Source organism: Pogona vitticeps, chromosome 3, assembly GCF_051106095.1.
Source record: "Pogona vitticeps strain Pit_001003342236 chromosome 3, PviZW2.1, whole genome shotgun sequence".
Lineage (NCBI taxonomy): Eukaryota > Metazoa > Chordata > Lepidosauria > Squamata > Agamidae > Pogona > Pogona vitticeps.
Window position 1 is genome coordinate 242,020,729 of NC_135785.1, and position 20,069 is coordinate 242,040,797.

Consider the following 20,069-nt stretch of genomic DNA (forward strand, 5'->3'; position numbering starts at 1 on the left):
AAATAGAAGACTACATTGCAATATTATTTCAAAATAAGGTCAACTATTTTTCTGGTGGCTCCCTTCCCGCCATCACCACAATAATGCCCTAGAATGACTTTTGGTATACTGATGCATGTGCTGCAACTGCTGTTGATGAACCCAACCTATAAGAAATTGTTGGCAAAACGTCTTGGAAACATTTGGTGAAATGGTCCTCCCGCTTTCTCTGTCCACAGTTCATGAATAGGAATTGAGGATGAGCCACCATGCCTGGCCTGTGACCTTAATATCCAGAAAGAATTTAAACACAATTGCACTAGTAAGAGACCTAAATCTTTGTCTACTAGGTCAAACCACCTCTTTAATCTTATTGATTCATAAATTTCAGTGTGACTAGCTTCTAGTTAAAATTCTTGAAACACCTAGAAATGATGTTTCTAGGTGATTTACTTTTGGAACGCAACTCCCAGAACAATACAATGGTTCTAGCCACCATAGTTATGCTTAAAGATAGGTTTCCCCCTCATAAGTGAATAGTGGGGACTGGTTTTTAAATTTTTGGCTATTTTTTATTGTTGTTGTTGTTGTTGTTGTTGTTGTTGTCAACAATTGTGTTCCGTCAAGTCAATTCTGAGTTATGATGACTCTTTTCAGGGGTTTCTAGATAGAGAGTACCCAGAAGTAGTTACTGTTTCCTTCTTCTGGGAGCGCCCGGGAACTACAGCTTGCCCATGACTAAACAAACTGGCTCTTCTCCCAGAAGGCATAGTGAGGCGTTTAACTGTTCATGAGACTCTGTAGATGGTGCCTCATTAAAAAACACCCACCCACACACCCACTCTCCAATGTTGTTGTTCTTTCCAATACTTTGTTTTAGTTTTCACTTTTGCAGTGGTACAGAAGTACCATGTTAAAAAAAAAAGATTGCAGAAGGAGCTGCTATGGCATGAAAACTAAACAGGAGCTGCCCCAAGGTTTAGAGGGGTGGATGCTGAGCAGCAGAAACACCCATAAGAAAATGTAATTAAATGACGCATTCACAGAGTGCATGGAAAAGCACATATCAAAGTGATACTGGGCTGCACATTAACAGATCATGCAATGCAGCAAATTGGAGCAAAACAGAACAAAAATACAGGACTCCTGGAGGTATTTTTTTAAAAGGCAAAATACTTGTTCCCACTTTGACATTAGTTTCAGCTTTGCAGTGTGTGGGCACAGGCATGCAGTCCCAGCATTATGGGTGCAAGGAAGTTGAAGAAATGCTTAATGTAGATGCACCCTATGTTTTTACCTTTCAGAGATAGATAAGGGGAATGCCCACAAATGGAGAAAAGGCCTGTTGGTTGATGCATCACTTTTGCACCTTAACTGCCACCCAAAGTAAGGTAATGAAATTAGCTCCACTCTTTGATATACTAAAGAAAGAAACTGCTTACCTTGGATAAAATTTATTAAATGTGATAGGACTTCCTCTCCCACGCCTGCCCATGCAAATGTATCGGTTTGGATTATTAAATATTATGTGAATAGGACAGGATGTTGTTACCGATCTGCTGTTTGTAAATGTTGACACTATCAAGCCTGTGTTTCCTTTCAGCTCATTTGCGCCCCTTTTGATGTTTTATATAGGAACGGCAATAATGCTGCAATGTTGTGGGGTGAACATTAAAGTGAAAAGAGGGTGCATCAACATGTCCATATTTTTATTGGGGATGGATATGTGATTTAAATTTTTCTTTTGGGGGCAGGGAATAGAACTGTAACCATGACCTTTTGCTTTAAACTGAGGAGTTTCCCCCTCTTTTTAGAATCTCTCTTCCTTGCTATTATTTATTATCCACAGGAATTAAGACTCCAATGAAAGGCCTTCCAGTATAAAATTCACACAGATACACAAAATGCATCCCAATCATCACAGTATGGGACATTTAAAATGTTTTTTATAAAAATGAAAAGAGAAATTTATCGAAGCATTTTGAATGCCATTGTGAAAGGTAGCCAAATCAAACAAATCCTTCTTAGTTCTACTCCAGGTTGATGTTACTTAATTATTAACATAGCTGCATTGCCAGGATGGGGGTTGCACAAACAGGTTTTTTAAACACCCTTCAGACTTTGCCCTGTAAGCCTTCAACGAGCTAAAATAAGCGTATGATCTATTCTGTTATTGAATGGTGTCACCAGCACTACCTGATTACTGTCTATGCATGTATGTATGCATGCATGCAGGTGGGTATGTACTGATGAAAACTACTCTTCATTCATATGGATACCAGGACTGTGCGGAAATATAATTACAACAATAAAGTAATTAAGGCAATGAACAAATATGATACTAAGCAAAAATAAGTAGCAGAACCAAAAACACAGACTGAGTTTAGCCCATTGTATTGTAAACCAATTGTGGTAATGCAGGTGGTACATGATAGGACAGGAGCCCCCATCTCAATGTCTGAGGATAGATCACTGCCCCACTCCCATCCAGAAGGCACCGTAACATCCTGATGTATTCTCTACCCTGTTTCTCCTGCCTTCATCACAAGAGGATCCTAGAAACACATTACTTAATTATAATTGCAAGCGATCTAAAAGCAAAAAACATGGGGAGACTTTTCCTCAGAATGTTTCAGATATCTGTTTTATCCAGGTGTTTTATATAGTATGCTTATTTGGAAGTTAGCAGCACAAGACATGGTAGAAACCCAACATCCAAGTAAACATATATAAAATGATTTTTTAAACTTTAGTATCTTCAGTGGTATTGCAGTGTGATAGTAAACTAAGCATGAAAAGTCACAGAATCATTGAATAACTGAGTTGAAAGGAGACTAGAAGGCCATAGAGTCCAACTCCTTGCTCAGTGCAAAAATCCAGATCAAAGCAGAGCTGACAGAGGGTTGCCCAATTTTCTCTTGAATGTCTCCAGCAGTGGAGCAATTACCACGAGGTAGTTGGTTCAATTTTTGTACTGCCCTAACAGGATGCTTTTCTTGATATTCAGCCTAAATCTGGTTTACTGTAACTTGAGCCCATTATTACATGTCCAGCACTCTGGATGATCAAGAAAAGATCTGTATGACTGCCTTTTGAGTATTTGAAAAGTATAATAATATCTTCCCTCAGTCTTCCTTTTCAAGGCTAAACATGTCCAGTTCTTTCAGTATTTCCTCATAGGGCTTGGTGTCCAGCCCCCTGATTATCTTTGTTGCCATCCTTCTTAAAGTGCAGTGTACTGAACTGGACATAGTACTCAAGATTAGGTCTAACTAATGCTGAATATAGGCGAACTAGTGCTTCATGGGATTTGGAGTCTATACTTCTGTCAACACAGGTTAAAATAGCATTTGCTTTTTTCGCAGCCACATCACACTGTTGGCTCATATTCAGCTTATGATCTATAACAATTCCAAATCCTTCTCGGTCAAAGTATTATTGAACCATGTATCCCACATCTTGCAGTTGTGTGTTTATTCCACCCACCCCGGTGTAGAACTTTGCACTTATCCCTGTTAAATTTAATTCTTTTATTTTCACACCAGTCCTCAATTTGCTACCTCCCAGAACACCTTAAAATTGTATTTATTCTTGTTTGTATGATACCTTGTTTGCTTGCTTGGGAAATTTCTGTGGTGCTCAGGTGGTGCTCAACGGAATAATAAATGCAATAAATAAATAAAAATATAAAACAGCAGAAACAATTATCAAAGCTACAATCACTCAGGATGAGTTACTTTTCTGAACTGCAGCTCCTAGAACACTTTGACGGGCCTGCGGTCTGGAGAACTCTCACTTCTAGTCAAAAAAGTAAATTTTCTAACCAGTGAGTGAGACGGACCTTTGCAAATACTGCCATTTCCCTTTTGCTATTTAGAGATGTCTGCTTCTGGACACCTTTTCTCCACTACTTGTCTCCATTGGCATTTAATTGCTGTTAGGTGCAATAATGATAGCATATGGCCAGCATGCACACATGAATAAAAAAGGAAGATTTGGCTTTGTCCTTAAGCAATTAAATATTCCGGAGGCAATAACTGATTTTCTGTGGAAGCTTACACAACTGTGCTTAAGTGAAACTGCACAAGAAAGTCAAGGAGGAACAGGTTTGGTTTCCTTTGTTGCCCAGGAAAGCCCAGGAAATGCTAGGAGCAAACTTTCTTGGCAACAGTTTATCAAATTACAAGCATTGTGTCATCAGAATATGCTCTCATTTGCACAACTATAGAATCATGGCCTAAAGCAATTTCATAGTCAGTTGCTGAATGGTACAAAGGTGGAGCCTTATGGAAATTGCCTTTTCTGTAAAGCAAGACATGGTAATGTAGATGCTGCTGTCCAGTAACAGCCCCCACTCTCTTGCGTGTGCTCTCTCTCAATCTCTCTCCTGGTACTGTATCTCTCTTCCCACTGCTGCTTTTCTTACTTTGTAGTTTCCATCATAGCCCTACAAAATGAGCCTTACATGTGACTTACTGCAGAGGCCACCAGTAAAGGCAGACAACTGTTCTATTGAAAAATTAGTAAATCACATCCGTAGTCATCACAAACCAAACAGCATGCTCCTTACTGCAGCATATAAAAGGTAAAGGTAAAGGTTCCCCTTGACAATTTTTTGTCCAGTCGTGTTCGACTCTAGGGGGTGGTGCTCATCCCCGTTTCCAAGCCATAGAGCCAGTGTTTTGTCCAAAGACAATATTCCGTGGTCACATCGCCAGTGCGACTTAGATACAGAACGCTGTTACCTTCCCACCGAAGTGGTCCCTATTTATCTTCTTGCATTTGTATGCTTTCGAACCGCTAGGTTGGCGGGAGCTGGGACAAGCGACGGGCACTCACTCCGTCGTGTGGATTTGATCTTATGACTGCTTGGTCTTCTGACCCTGCAACACAGGCTTCTGCGGTTTAGCCCACAGCGCCACCATGTCCCAGTATGCAGTATGTAGCTTACTTCCAAAATAATTTGTGAAAACCTCATATTTTTCAAGTATATGAGAGCACATCCAAGAGAGCGAGAGAAAGGTTCTGCACAAGAGAGCAAGAATCAAGAATTCATGTGAAAGGGTGCCCATTAGAGAGGGAGACAGACAGATGCAGACATGCAAAATATAAAAATTGGGAAGAACAAGGATAAGGCCATGTGGTCCTCAAGATTACACAGATGTAAAAGTAGATGGTATCTTTTATTGGACCAGTATAAAATCATACAAATTGAAAGCTTTTGAGGAGAAAACCCAACTTCCTCAAGGTAAGCATGACGCCTTCATGGATAGTGCAAAAAAACCCAACAACTTATAGACAAGAGTCTAAAATTGATGTAACATGTCTGAGAGGTGAATCTAGTCCTCTTGAGACTGTGTTCTCAAGCATAATTACAGAATGGTTTGGAACGTGGGAGCAGGACATGGCAAAATGGCATGAATGGCAATTGGCTCACGTAAGAGAGCAGTTAGAGCAGGTGGCCAGATATTGCGTGGACACAAGAGTCAGCAGGCAAGTGCATGGACAAGAGAGCAAGCACAAGTTAACATGCTCATGTGTGCACGAGAAAGTCAACAAATGGACAGGAGCAAGAGTGTGAGAGGAGGCATGTGTGGAAAAGAGCCTGAGCAGCTGTGCACATGCACATGGATGTGTGAGTGAGCATGCAAGAATGAAAGGGAAACTGAGCAGGCTAGCACATATGTGTGCAAAAAACACAAAGTGATAGGAAGTAGGTGCACACGTGTGTGCAGGAGAGAGCAAGGCAGGGCCTCATGTATATATGGGAGAGCAAGCAGACATGCAGCAAGAGGGAGGAGGTACAGGCAGACGTGGAAAAGAGCATGGGTGGTTGTTGAGGGTTTTTCGGGCTTCTTGGCCGTGTTCTGAAGGTGATTCTTCCTAACGTTTCGCCAGTCTCTGTGGCCGGCATCTTCAGAGGACAGCAAACTGTTTAAGAGCAAATTGGACTGTGTCCCTTCTAAAAGTTTTAAAACAGATTCCAAGAACTTGGGGAGAGTAACAATGCAATACCGTGGAAAAAACAAAAACAAACCCTAAATAACTGAGTAATGCAATCATAATCAGGATTGAAGGTACTCATCTTGTCAGAAAAAAAATGGGCAGGGACCAGTCCTATAAAAGAGGGGAGTCAGATCACATAAGAGTCAGTTTTCTGAACTGCAGCTCTTAGGACACTTTGGTGGCCATGTTGGCTGGAGGATTCTCTGAGCTCTACTAAAAAAAAACCCAGTAAATTTTACAACCAGTGATTGGGATAAGCCTTTTCAACATTGCCAGTTTCATACTGTCATTTAGATATGCCTGCTTCTAGATATCTTTTCTCCAAAGCTCAGGTATTCTATATTGGCATTTAAGTTCTGTCAGGTGCAATAATGACAGCATATTGATAGGCACCTTCCAACTCTATTATTCTGTGACTCCATCAGTTCCACCCCAAAAGGCAGGGGAGCCTCAGCAGAAACCCAGCTGAAAAGAAAGGTGGCATAACCTGCTTGCCAGTCTCCCCTCTACTTTTCCAGGCACGCTTCTTCCACTTCTCTTCTGGCACTACTTCAGACATCACATCTCCTTCCCAGCTCCTATACACCTTCCACTGCAGACTCTGGTAGGGTGGAGAAGCAGAACAGGAGTTGGAATCTGGGTCCATCCCTCCATCACACATCACAATGAGTACGTTTATACTGTATGCAGGACAGGGGATCCATGCTGAAGGCCCACCAAAAACCTGTACTTACTATAAGCTTATGGTCCAGCTACACTATCTGCCAGTGTCTGTTCATTGTAGAGTGATACAGTGATTGCAAGGCTATGCAGCCTGAATCACTGTAATGTTAATAAGGCAATGTCATAGGTTAATAGGGCTTCCAATGTGTAGTTGTTTGATCACTGCCAATATGCTGAATTAACTTTAATGTATGTGGTTAAATCTTTTAATAGCAATTTATTTGTGTATTGTAGCTTGAATTGCTTAAACCAGTGGTTCTTAACATTTGTTACTCGGATGTTTTTGAACTGCAACTCCCAGAAACCCCAGCCAGCACAGTTGGTGGTGAAGGCTTCTGGGAGTTGCAGTCCAAAACTCCTGAGTAACCCAAGGTTAAGAACCAGTGGCTTAAACCATTGCTCAGATAATACATTTTTGGGCACAGTGCAGTAAAGCAGATGTATACATGCAAGATGGACTTCAGCCCTATTCAGGCATTCCCATCAAGCACAGATGTGCCATGTTTCCTGGGGAGCATCAAGCCATTCCCCTTTCTGTTGTCACTTCCTGCATGTGGAGGGTTATCAGAGCAGCAGCAACTAAGTTATAACCCCTGAAAATAGGAATAATTAGCAGAATACTTTTTTTTGCTCTTCCTGGCTATAAATATTTTCTATCTACTTTTTAGTTATGTAAAATTGTTATTTAATGTGACTCAGTAAAATGTAGCTCTCACTAAATTATCTTAGATTTTTGGTTAGGGAGATCTGCAAGAGAGGCACAGAGGCAGGAAATATTTATGTTTGTCAATATTCTCTCCACCTATCTGTCTCTATATAGCTAGCTAGCTTGCTTACTTGCTTGCTGATTGATTGCCTTTCTCCTGATAAGGGGACTCCTGATAGCTGTTCTCTACTTCCTTATATAGATACACCAAAATGACATAGGCTGCAGTCACACTAGCAAAATGTTTCTGAGTTAATCTTGTGAGTTTTGACCCCCTTTTTTTAGTTCAGAGAATACATGCTCATTACCAGTTCTTTTGTTCCCCTCCATGCTACCTCTGCATCACATCCAGTCCACTGGGAGGCTACTACTATATTTGCTCTGTGTTTCATTGTGCAGTACAACAGACATTCCATAGAAGTGGTCATATTGGACTGGGGAGGGGAACATCTTTTAGCCCGAGGGCCACATTCAGTTTCAGAGACATTCTCAGGTAAGGCCAAAGACACAAAAACCCAGGATACTGTATTTCAATTTCAAATATGGCCCTCTTTGTTTCTAGGGCAACACGTGAAATATAAATATTCATTGTCCTCATGATTTGATAGGGTTCATTCTTGCAAATTATATTGCTTGATATGTCTCTTTTATTTTTTAGCAGTGTATTCAGTTCATGTTGGCTAGAGAAAATCTATTAAATGAACAGGCCTTGTTTAATCAGAATTTATGTAAATCAGTTGTGTGAATGAATGGACTTAGCCTTACATTTCTAAAATTACATGCACATTTTTCTCAATTTGATCAGTAGATTTATATGGATATTTTCGTATAAGCATGGTATGGAGAAACTGCTTCATTGTGTCATCTCAAAAATACATATGATATGGTGTACGCAAGAGGAGGGCAAACAGGCATTAAGTGCAATGTATTGGTTGAAATCCTTCTAGATAAGCAAAGCTAACACTGGATGTAACCTGGGTATGTATTTTTCACTAAGTCTGGTATGTTAAGTAGACTCATAGTACCTTATGAAATACTTATATGGCAGAGGAGATGCCTCTGTTGGTAAAATCATACTAACTTTGTATACAAGATAAAAATACATTCCTTAACAAAAATTAACCCTAAAAAGGTTAAACACTTACCAAAGCTAAGCATTTTTAAATCTCAGTGACTGCAATGGAAAAAAAAATTAAAGCAGATGCTTCATTCTCATATTCTCTGTACATTTCAGAGAACTGAACATAATGTATATTTATAGACAATTTTTAGAGAGTTCAAAATGTATTATAGACATTATCTTGTCATTCATAGGGAAATAGATGCAGCTATTTACTGCCTAGATGATGTCTAGTTGTAGAGAAAAAGATCATGAAGTTGTTGTAAAATTTTTTGCTTTAATGTGTTTTGCATAGTGCTTTGGATTTAAAGATCTACACACACATTGCATTTCTAACCCAAAATAAGTTCTGATGCAGCAGCTTTCAGGTGTCCAAAACATAATTATTTGCATTTAAAATTTCAATACTCTGCTCTTTAAATAGCCCTGAATTTTAATGAGCACTGGGTGTTCAATGTGTTCAGATTTTTTTAAAAAACAATCTCCTATATCTGATCATTGATCTGAAGCAAGGTTGGCTTTTCTGCTCTCCTACATGGTCCCACCTGGACCTGTAGGCTGAAGAATTCATGGAGTTGTGCAGCCCAAGAAAGTACCTTTGAAAGCACCAATGACTGCCCAGGTATATTGGCCTCAGTACTCACTGCACTGGTTATCCCCAAACAAACTTAACATCTTTTGTGGGAAATAATATATTTAATCCATGCTTGAAAATAATTGGATCCTAGTGTATATTCTCAGCATTTTATTAATTCCAGTTGCTCATGTATCTTTGTGACAGATGGATACATCAAACAGGGCTTGGCTGCCTCTTCTGAACTAATTATATTTTGAGGGAGATGTCTTAATTAAATATGCTTATTTAAAAAAAGGAAATGATTATCTTTGTGCCATTGAGAAGTGGACAGAATGTTCTGACTTGCTAAGATGTTAGACTCACAAACAAGAGCATCAAGAATAAATCGCAGAGATTAGCATGACATGCAGTTTATGCACTATACTATACCTCTAACCCAACATTTCACTGAGAGTGTGACACACATGCACTTGATGTCTGTCATATAAAAAGGACATTTTCTTTTGCTATATGAATCATCTCGATGTGTATAGTGCATTTTAGTGAATGTGGACCCTGGGCCACTAATGTATGTTAGTGCATGCCAATCGTATCAAGCACAATGTCAAGTCCACATATATGGGCAGAAAGATATACAGTAATGTGTTAAGATTCATCCTACATAGCATAGCACAGGTGATAGATGAATCTCAGAAATATTGTTGCTTGGTAAGATTAGAACAACTAGACTAGACATCCTTGATCTGGAGTGTTGCTGCCCCCCACCCCAAGTTATGGACTAAAATTTCCACCACCACCCCAACCAACCTCCCTCTTAGACATGCTGACTAAGGCTTAAGTATAGTCCCTCATACTTACTGGTGTGGGTTGGAAGAATCCAACAAATTATCTTCCTTAGGTGGTCATGGATACATGCTTTGGAGGGAAGCACAGGTTGAAAAAAATGATTTTAATGACCCACATCTATTTGAACACAGCGGCGCCTCGCTAGACAGTTACCCCGCATGACAGTTTTTTCGCTAGACATTGACTTTTTGCTATCGCTATAGCGATTCGCAAAACAGTGATTCCTATGAGGGAATTTTGCTGGACAATGTTTGGTCCCTGCTTTGCAAACCACTTTTCACTAGACGACAATTTTGACAGCTTCCTCCGCCCTCACAAAACAGGTGTTTTCGGGACTTAAGCTTCACAAGACAGCGATTTAAACAGCTGATTGGCAGTTTGCAAAGCGGCTTTCCTATGGCCAATCTTCGCTAGACAACGACGATTCTTCCCCATTAGAACGCATTAAACAGGTTTCAATGCATTCCAATGGGGAAATGCTTTTTGCTAGACAATGATTTCGCTAAACAGCAATTTCAGTGGAACAGATTATCATCGTCTAGCGAGGCACCACTGCACTTGAGTGAAAATGTATTTTTCCTGGTGAAGACTTCTGGGGAACCTGAAAATATTATCTTGTAGAAAGTTGGGTGCATTGAATGGTACTTTATCTGCATTCCGGACTTCTTTTGGTCTGGTCAAATTTTATATGTTTTTCAGTGATGACACAATATACTTGTAATTGTGAACTAATCTGACCCTCTTCTTTCTGGATCACTGACAAGGGCTATTGTTTTTCTAGTGTGGGTAGAATTGCTGTGTTTTAAATCTATTTCTGGCATGTGTGATTCCGTTATTGAACCAAAGCAGCACTACTGGATATTTTCTCCAACACTGCAGTGCTATGTCACTTGACTGGCAAGCCAACGAAATGATATCGACTAGATAGGGGGGTATAAATGCAATAAATAAATAAAATATCTCGCTTACCAATGATAAAAAGAAATAGCTTTCCCTTGCTCCCTGCAGAGGGTATAACAGGAGAGGATGTGGAGGAATATTTTTCCTTTTCTTTTTTACTGCATCTTTACAATCCAGCATTATTTCACTTCAGTAGCAAGCCCATGAAGTGATATGCCACTTGTCAAGAAATGAATCCAGACTCCCTGGCTCCTTAAAGGGAATGAGACAGAAGGCGACATGAAAAGGTGTATTTTCTTTTACAGTCGAGTTCTGTTTCACAGTGGTGGCACTCCAGTCATTTAACAACAACCTTTTAAAAAATCAGCTATTCCTTGCTCCCTATGGAGAGAGGGAGACAGGAGAGGAGATGGGATCATGGAATCTGAGAGGGAAAAACAGGCTTGTCTTGAGGTGCAGTGTGATTTCAACCCACTCATGTGTGGATGCAACAGCCTGAATCTCAGACTGCACTTTGAAATGGTCTTGTTTAGCCTGAGGTCTTGTTTAGCCTGATCCAGGCTGGGACAACTTCATTGTCTAGTTGCATCTTTAGTTGGTTCTCATAAAAGTAGCCTCCTTGTGTTGATTCAGGATAGTTTTTAATTATTTCTGCTTATTGCCCTTCTAGTCTTTCTATATCATCTCTAACATATAAATATAAGATAACTCCAATAAGAACTGGAGGTTTTATTTATGCCCTGTTTTATACGACAGGTATTGAAGTCATTAGCTGGCTGGATAGCTCAGTGAGTTCGGTCATTCATTGCTGTAAAACCAGAGGCTGGGAGTTTAATTCTCTAGTGTGCATCCCAGAAGAGTCAGCTTGTGAGGCCTTGGGAAAGCTGAACAGTCCCAGGAAGCCCCCAGAAAAAGAGAATGATAGATCAATTCTGAGTATTCTCTACCTAGAAAACCCTGAAAAAAAGGTCACTCGCTATACATCAGAACTGACTTGATGACTCACAATTATTATTAATGAAATCATTGTTAACAATAACTATGTTTTTGTTTGCATTTAAATGTTTTGTTTTCAGTTTTGGATTGTGATGGGTTTTGAATATTCAGAATACAGTACAATTCTTATGGTACGGTTTTTGACTGGCTAGGACCTGAAGCTAGGGTTAGAAAAGAATTTTTAAAACCTGCTCCAGAAAAATACTGGGGAGTTGAAACACTCATCCCACCCTACAAGAAAACTTCTGTATTAACAATTACATTTATTTCCCTCATTTCCATTTACTGGAATATGCGTATATTGCGTTCTTCTGGACAGAAATTTGTGGGAAAGATAGAGAGGGATAGAGAAACAATGACAGGTGCATCAGGCAAAATCTGAAGAACCAAACCAAAAAAAAAAAGAAAGGGACAAAAACACGTGGCACCTTGAAGTCTAACTATTGTTAGAAAGTCAGTTAAAAACATGGATGTATATTCAGGCCTTCCCTCCTGTCAGTACTTGATTTTCTTTTATTCTTTCTAACTATTTCATACTTCATTTTGTATTGTAATTTGTTATTGGATGTTTTATTTACTATTCTTGGGTTTATTGTTTTTATGTCATGTAAGCTGCCTAGAGTGGTTGAATAGACCAGATGGGAGGGGGATAGATAGATAGATAGATAGATAGATAGATAGATAGATAGATAGATAGATAGATAGAGAGAGAGAGAGAGAGAGAGAGAGAGAGAGAGAGAGAGAGAGAGAATAAGTACAGTATTGTAATGTAAACTTTGGTGGATGTGTCGTGGACCTGTCCAATAAAGCTTACATTAAAATATAATACTAAACCTTTAAGGTGCTACATCTTTTTGTCTTTTTGGTTTGGTTTGGTTTGTTTCTTCGCATTTTGCCTGATATGCTCGCACAGACTATCAGGGCTCCCTCCTCCAAAAGACAGGTGTGTGGCTGCTGTGTGGACAAGTGACAGGATCTGGGGATGTGTTTTCGGAGAGGAAGCCGAAAAGATCATGAATAACAACAGGACAATTAAAAAAAAACGCGAGCAATAAGGCAAAGCCACGGGCTTGTTTCGGGCTGATAAACCCTCACTTTGCAGTTCCTTGCCTCCCACCGCGAACTGAGGCGAGGGCGGCCTGAGAGAAAAAAAGGGCGGGAGGGAAAGCGGTGGGCTCGGAGGGCGCTGATTGGGCGGCTCGCCGGAGAGGGCGCTGCTGAAAACGGCGCGCGGCTGGCTCTCGGCCTCGCGAAGCCATTGCAAAAGCTGGAGGGCCCCGCGTGTACTTCGCCCAGGCGGCTTAAACAGGGTAAATATTAGTCACCCGCTTGGAGGAGGCGAAAGCTTTGGTGGGGGCGGGGAGCTGGCGGAGAGAAGAGAGAGAGAGAGAGAGAGAGAGAAGAGGAAACAGTGCCTTTTTATTTTCACGCTGCTGAGTGAAAGATAATACCCGGGCATCCCTTCTGTACTCCGGGGGGAGAGAGAGTATTTGCAGCGGATGCCTGCCTTTCCTGCCGGCTTCACAGACAGGTAAGGGGGTTGTCCTGTCACAACACCTGCTTTTCCCCCGCCACACGTTGCCATTCTTTTGAAGTCCTCTGGAAGACTGATAAACAGCCGTGGGCGGAAAATAATGTGGCACCGCGCTCAAAGCTCGCTGGCTTTACCTGGGGTCACTTGGAATTAAATGGTTGTGGAGATCCAGTGTCTCAAAAGTTATTGTAGTGCTTCTGAAGTAACGGCTTGAACTCTCTTCAGCATGCTTGCTGGCTGGAATGTGAGCGCCTTGGCTTCGGTGCGCTCAGGAGGGCTGAAGTGTAAGGCAACCTGCATGAAGTTGGGATGAAAATGAGATGTACGGATCGTGGATCTTTGAAAAGCAAACAAGCTGTGAAGGAGGAGGGGAACTGAACGTTCAGAATTCAAATAGGCTAAATCAACTTTGGATTGCCAGGGGAGTAGCATATTAACCACAGCTTGGAGAAGTTACTTTTTTCGGTATTTTAACTCCCAGAATCTCCCCAGTTGCACTAGCTGGTGGCTTCTAAAAATAACGTCCACACTTTGCTGTCAAGGTTGTGATGTTTCATTCTGATCACTAGTTCACGATTTGAAGGCTCTCAAACTTAGGGAATACAGTATACTGATACAGTACAGTATGTGCACAAAGAGAGAGAGAGAGAGAGATTTCTGAATGTCGTGCTTCTTTGAAGGCTTGAAGCTGCAACATTGTATTCCCTTGCTTGAGAATAACTCAGGCAGTGAGAGTTTTCTTTTCTGAATAACCTTCAGTTTGTCCAGTTTTAAGCGAATGACAGCAGTAACTGTGTCTCCTTAATGCACAGGCAGGACTGTGGTGTACGTTGTATGTTTGTGGGGGAATTAAAATTTGAAAGGCATGATCAAAGGCTCTCGTAAGAAGAATTATTTACTCAGGGTTAGCTTGACATTAGGGTTACAGAAGGAAGGGTGGAAAGCACTTTGTGAATGTGCAGATCTATTGATTGTGAATTACCCAGGCTTTGTATTAATGAGAACATTTGTTGTATGCATTATCTGTGTGTACTTAACCATTTCTTAACAACTGAACAGCAGGAATAGATTAGGCAGGCACTGATAATTTACTTGTCTAATTTTTTTCTTTACAATCATACATATATTCCATGTGATGTCAGATTACTCAAGTGGGAGAACAGCTTGACTGGCAGAACTAAGACAAGTGAGCATGTAAGATTATCATATGAAGGTGCTACTGGGTTTTGAACATCAGATGCAATCTGTGTTCTCCCTTAACTCTCTTGGCACCACCCACTCACCTGTCTGTTTCTTCTGATTCTTTTGAACTATCTCCACAGCCCTTAGCTCTCTTAGGCTTGCCATTTAAATGAGACTCCAACAAGACACTTCAAGGCATATTAGCCAAAACCAGGTGAGCTATTCTGGCACATAACGCAGAAAATTCCACAAGTACCTCTTCTTATGCCTGGTGATTTTAAAAGGCATAATTTAGCCAACATTTGCTATCCTTACCAGGTGTAGGGCATGAGGCATTTGGCTCTATCTGCCTTATGGTAGAGCTGGCTCAGTGTCAACTAGATGACAGAATAACTTTCCAAAAAATATGAGAAGAGCTTGCTACTTCTATGTGTTGAGGGTGGGGTAGTAGAATCTACATATACTGCTTTGACAGCTGCTGTACCGTTAATGATTGATTTGATTCCCAGCTTTCTTTCTAAACTGGAACTCACAGCAAATAAGGCTAGTTCTGTTTAAGTCTCATAAAACCCTAAAAACTAATAGGTTTTCCTTGGCTTAAGGCTTCAGGGAGTCTGTTTCATCAGATGGAGGTGAGCTACACTTCATGAAAGTTTATGCTAAATAAAACTTGGTATTCTTTACATTCTTTACTGGATTCTGTTGTTTTTACTGCATCATGTTAACATGACTATACCCTCTAAAAATTAATTGATTGAATAATTTTTGGACCCTAAGAGTTTGATCTAAGAGGGGAGAGTTGAGTTCAACATCAAGAGAAGGTAAGACATCAAAAAACAATAGTGCTGGGACAAGTTGAAGGCAGCAGGAACAGATGAAATAAGAAATGGAAAGTTACAATCTTGAGTTTACAAGAATGATGTAGAGCTGTTGAAGACAGGACAGTTTGGAGGTCACTCATTCATAGGATCACTATAAATCAGGTAATTTGAAGGCATGTAAAATCAACAGAAGCACCAATTTGATGACCAGGGATGAATGAAGGGGAAACAGCAGATGTTGCTTCCATTTCTTTACATCTCATAGGCCTGATGAAACTGGTAGATGTGCCCACCATTCTCTCATTTTCTTAAAACCAGATGTAAGAGTGGGGGCTCCTGGAAAGGCAGCCCCCCCGCCCCCAGAATCATTCTAACCTCAGGTTGTGTCTGTGTTCTATAAAAGACACAGTGGAAGAAACCATGGAGAATATTAAGAGGAAATCTAATAGTGAAGTGCTGTTCGTTCATAGAAGTTAATTGTTGTATAGTAAACAAAACTTTGCTTTCAGCTAAGTATATTGGAGATGTTGTACAGGAACAGTTTATCCATGCGAAAGTATAACTCCAACAAACCTTTCAAGGTCAGTTAGACGTTAGATGATCACCTGTCCAATTCTTGGCAGGCTATGTAAGATTAGGCTGTTTGGGTCTACTTTAAGTCATGCATTCAATTTATTTGGGATTTCAGAAATCCTGTGAACAATGCAGCTTTCCACTTCAGCCAGTTTCTTTCCTGTGGGCTGCAGTTATCAAAATATGTGTATAATTTTTGTGTTCTCCAATGGTAATTAATGTATTACCATTGACAGTTTCATTCATTTTACTCTGAGTCTGGAGGAGAGAGCTGCTATAAATGCGATTGTGTTCATAAATCTATATTTTCTTTTTACAACATTATCCACTTGTAGTTGGCTTGGCTCTGTCTGCTCTCCTAAAATCATTCATCGAGGTATGCATATTTTTTTTGCGTGTATATTGATTATGACAAGCATATTGATCTAGATGAGCTGTGACCCTCCAGGTTTTCTGGATCTAAAACTCCCATCAACCTTAGTCAGTCGTGAAGGATTGTGGAGGTTACAGTCCAGAAACATGTGAGGGGTCATAGTTGCCCATTTCTAGTCTAAAACATGGCATTTTGTGGTAAAGTCTTTGTTTCTCTAGAAGGCAGGGTTAGATCTGTTGAGTTTAAATTGCAGGACAGCAGATTTTGGTTGAACATTAGAAAAAAAACTTTATGGGTGTTAAGAAGAATTTAACAGTGGAACCAACATACTCTCTAATTTTCAGCCCCGCTGGATGGGGCTCCACCTCTCATACGTATGTGTGTGTGCACGACTCCAACCCCCGCCACGCTGTGTGCAGAGTTCTGTCACAACTGGAACTAAAGGGGTTTGAAAACTATCACTGTGTGGAGGAGGAAGAAAGCTGTGCACACGACTTAGTGCAGGGGCGGGCAATTAATTTCTATAGGGCGGGCCACATGAAAAATCTGAACTGTGTTCGCGGGCCGAACCAACTTTACTTAAAAAAATGAAACAGTGATGTTATGATTGTTTTTATTTTAAACTTGTTAATTTTCACAAATACTAAAGAGTTTTTTTGCGGTATGTTAAAAATAAGCAACTGATCAACTTTAGACAAAAAGCTATAAATGGTTTTGATGTTCAAAACTGTCCGCGGACCGGACAGGGGGTGCTCGGGGGCTGTATGTGGCCCTCGGCCGCACTCTGCCCAGGTGTGACTTAAAGAGAACCTTGAGTGGAACCAGTTATTGGGGGCAAGATGAACTGTCCCTTCCTTCTGACCCATCTGTTCAGGATGCACTAGCTCTAAATTTCCTGCATAATCAGAAGGTTGGACTAAACAGCCTGCAAACATCCTCCCAACTGTATGATTCTGTGTTAACATAAGAGTTGCCAGGTCCCATTCCCTGAGCTATGAGACCAGGGTGGTGGAATGGGCCCTTGTGCCATCACAGAGGTGAGTTGGCGAGAACTGAGAAGTGGACCAGAACTCTTTCTGCGTTAGCTGACTGTGTAAATGGGCATGCGGGGAATTCAGGCAAATAAGCCCAGAATCCAAGAAAATTAGTGCAGTTAACCAGATAATATGGAAACTCAGAACTTAAGGGGAGAATTTTTCAATAAGTAGACAGGTGACTATGTGCAATCAGTATCTGCAGTAGTTGCAATTTCCATGAGGCTTGTATCCCATGTGACTTTATCTATATATATAATACATCTTCCATGTTCTGTATCATTTCTGGGACTAGTAAAAGGCTCACTGCCAACCCACAGGTAGTTTTTGTTGTTGTTGTTGGTTTGTGCATGTACAGCACACTGAAATATATTGTTGTGCTTAGCCAGTGAGCCCTGCCACCAGCTTAGAATGAACTGAGGTGGGTACCCAGGCTTTGTAGCTACTTTATACACACAAATGAAGCTTTTGTGTCCTCCAGCACTGGTTGTCCTGAGATTTATCCCACACCCAGAGACTCAGTGTGAACTATTATACTGTACTGAGGATAGTCATATTTGTCCAGCTTAGCAATTAACTGAGTCTCGGCCTGAAGAAGTGGAAGTCTGGTTAACTTACTGTCTGTATCTGACAGCAAATGTAGCAAGACGCCCACTTCTCAGATGGATGTGGCATGCTTTTGCTTGTGCATATGGATGATGTTTCGTTCTCAGACTGTGCTGGGCAGCAAGGAACAAAATAGTGTTGTTTAATTTTTTGGCAGATCCCTTTTCCTTCATCTCTGGAAGTAGGTAGAGTACTAAAAATTTTATATAGCAGAACTATAGGCAATTAGTGATGTTCTTGGAATGAAAGGAAATGAGTCGATGACCTGTGGATCTCTGCGAGTCCTCTGGGAATGTATCTCACGAGGAAAAACAGGGACTGGATGTTGATATATTTTCTGTATCACGTTTTCTTTGCAAGTGTCACGGAGGATAAGCACATCTGAAATGCAGTCACAGCTTTTTCCTGTTAATGAAATCAATATGTATTTTGCAATAGGCTTTAAAAGAATGTTAAAAACAACTCACACGCAAAAGCTCTTTGTTTTATAATGCAAGAAACATTAAAAGCTAAGCAGGGACCTTTTAATCATTGCAAGGAGCCAGAAATACATGGCTTAAACCATTAAAATGTCATTAAAAGGCAGTGGGGTCCAATTTAGTACTCAACAAAATGCCTGACTCTGCTAAGCAGTGGTGCTTCAGTGAAGTTAAGCAACGAATAAAAAATAAGGGAGAAAATGTTCATCTATTATTATACTGTCTGCTGATTCAGTTGTTGAATGTGAATGTGACAGGTTTACTCGTGTAAAAACGAATTGTTGTAGTTACCTTCTGCTGACTTTTCAGAGTCACAGTTCACTTTCATGTGCGGTTTGCTCCCTACTAAGCAAGTTTATGATTCAGCTCTGACTTTTCTGTTATTTTTACTTAAGGTGCATCTTTGTTACTTTGGATTACAAGGTCCAGAATTCGTTGACCCATATGCTTCAAGCATGCTTGCTGAGGAATTCTGGGAAATGTAGCCCCAAAAATAATTTTTTAAGCCCTGATTTTAGTTCCAGTACTTCAGTATTTCCATGTTTTCTTGATATGTGCATTGGTAGTAAGTTGCTTTTTGAGGAGTTGATTAAAAATTCAAACCAAAGCAGGGTAAACTATATATGCATGCATCCACACATATATACATCTCTGTGTGTGATTTTAGGCTGTCTTTTAGCACTACTTTGGATAATGAATAAATATATTCATAATGTATTTGCACATTCATTACTGAAAGACTGTTCTTGATAGGGTTGCCATATGAAATGAAGGATAAAGCTCATGTGTCTTTAATAGTTATAGAAAAGAGAAGCTTTCAGCAGGCATACATTGTCATGTGCGCTATATTTACATCTTTTCTTCCATACAGCTATTATAGATACAGGAGCTTTGTCCTTCACTTCATGTGGCCACCATGATTGTTGTTGATGGTGGGGTCAATTGTATTCAAATAAGGGCTACTTTGGTTGAAATATCTTTAAATTGAGCTGAAATGCTTATTTGATTAAGAGCTCAAGACTCAGGGCTGGTGCTGTCATTAGACAGAGTGAGGTGGCTGCCTCATCCAACAAGTTCTTGGTGTTATAAAAAGCTGAAAAAACATTTTCTTCTTCATCGTGGTCTTCTGTGAATACACACACAAAAGGGTTAACCAAGCGCCAGCGTCGGTCCTCTCGGAATATTCTCGAGCTGTAGGAGAAATGTAACAATTGTGAGGCTGCCTATACTGTGCATGCTCCGCCCACCCGAGCCTTAGTTCCATTTTTCCGCGTTGCGGTATGGACCTCTCGCTTCGAGCTCTCTGTTTTTTCGTCATTCTTATTTGACTTTTTTGGTATTTTTGACTCGGACTGGCCACGGATCACGTTTCCCTTTCGACTGCCCTTTTACACAGACTGTTTGTAGACCATCCGATTTGCGCTTCCCTCAAACTAGGCTACCTCGGTTTTTTCCCGCCTTTTTCTCCGACTACTACTAACGGCCGGCTTATGCCTTCTGGGCCCTTTAGTCGCTGTGTGGACTGCGATAGGAAGATTCCCCACCAGGATCCCCACGATCGCTGTCTTTTCTGTCTGGGTGAATCTCACCAGACTAAGTCTTGCCGCCACTGCA

General features: G+C 40.6%; 1 protein-coding gene across 3 annotated transcripts in view; it reads left to right on the top strand.

Moving 5' to 3' along the window:
• The first annotated feature begins 13,096 nt into the window (after positions 1-13,096).
• SPATA13 (spermatogenesis associated 13) overlaps positions 13,097-20,069 on the top strand; it is a 98,969-nt gene continuing 91,996 nt past the window's right edge. For 2 of the 3 annotated variants that reach the window (XM_020811067.3, XM_072993716.2), the window contains exon 1: positions 13,097-13,384. The gene's annotated coding sequence lies outside the window, so the exon portion shown is untranslated. The remainder of the gene's footprint in view (positions 13,385-20,069) is intronic. The other variant, XM_078390024.1, reaches the window with a different exon arrangement.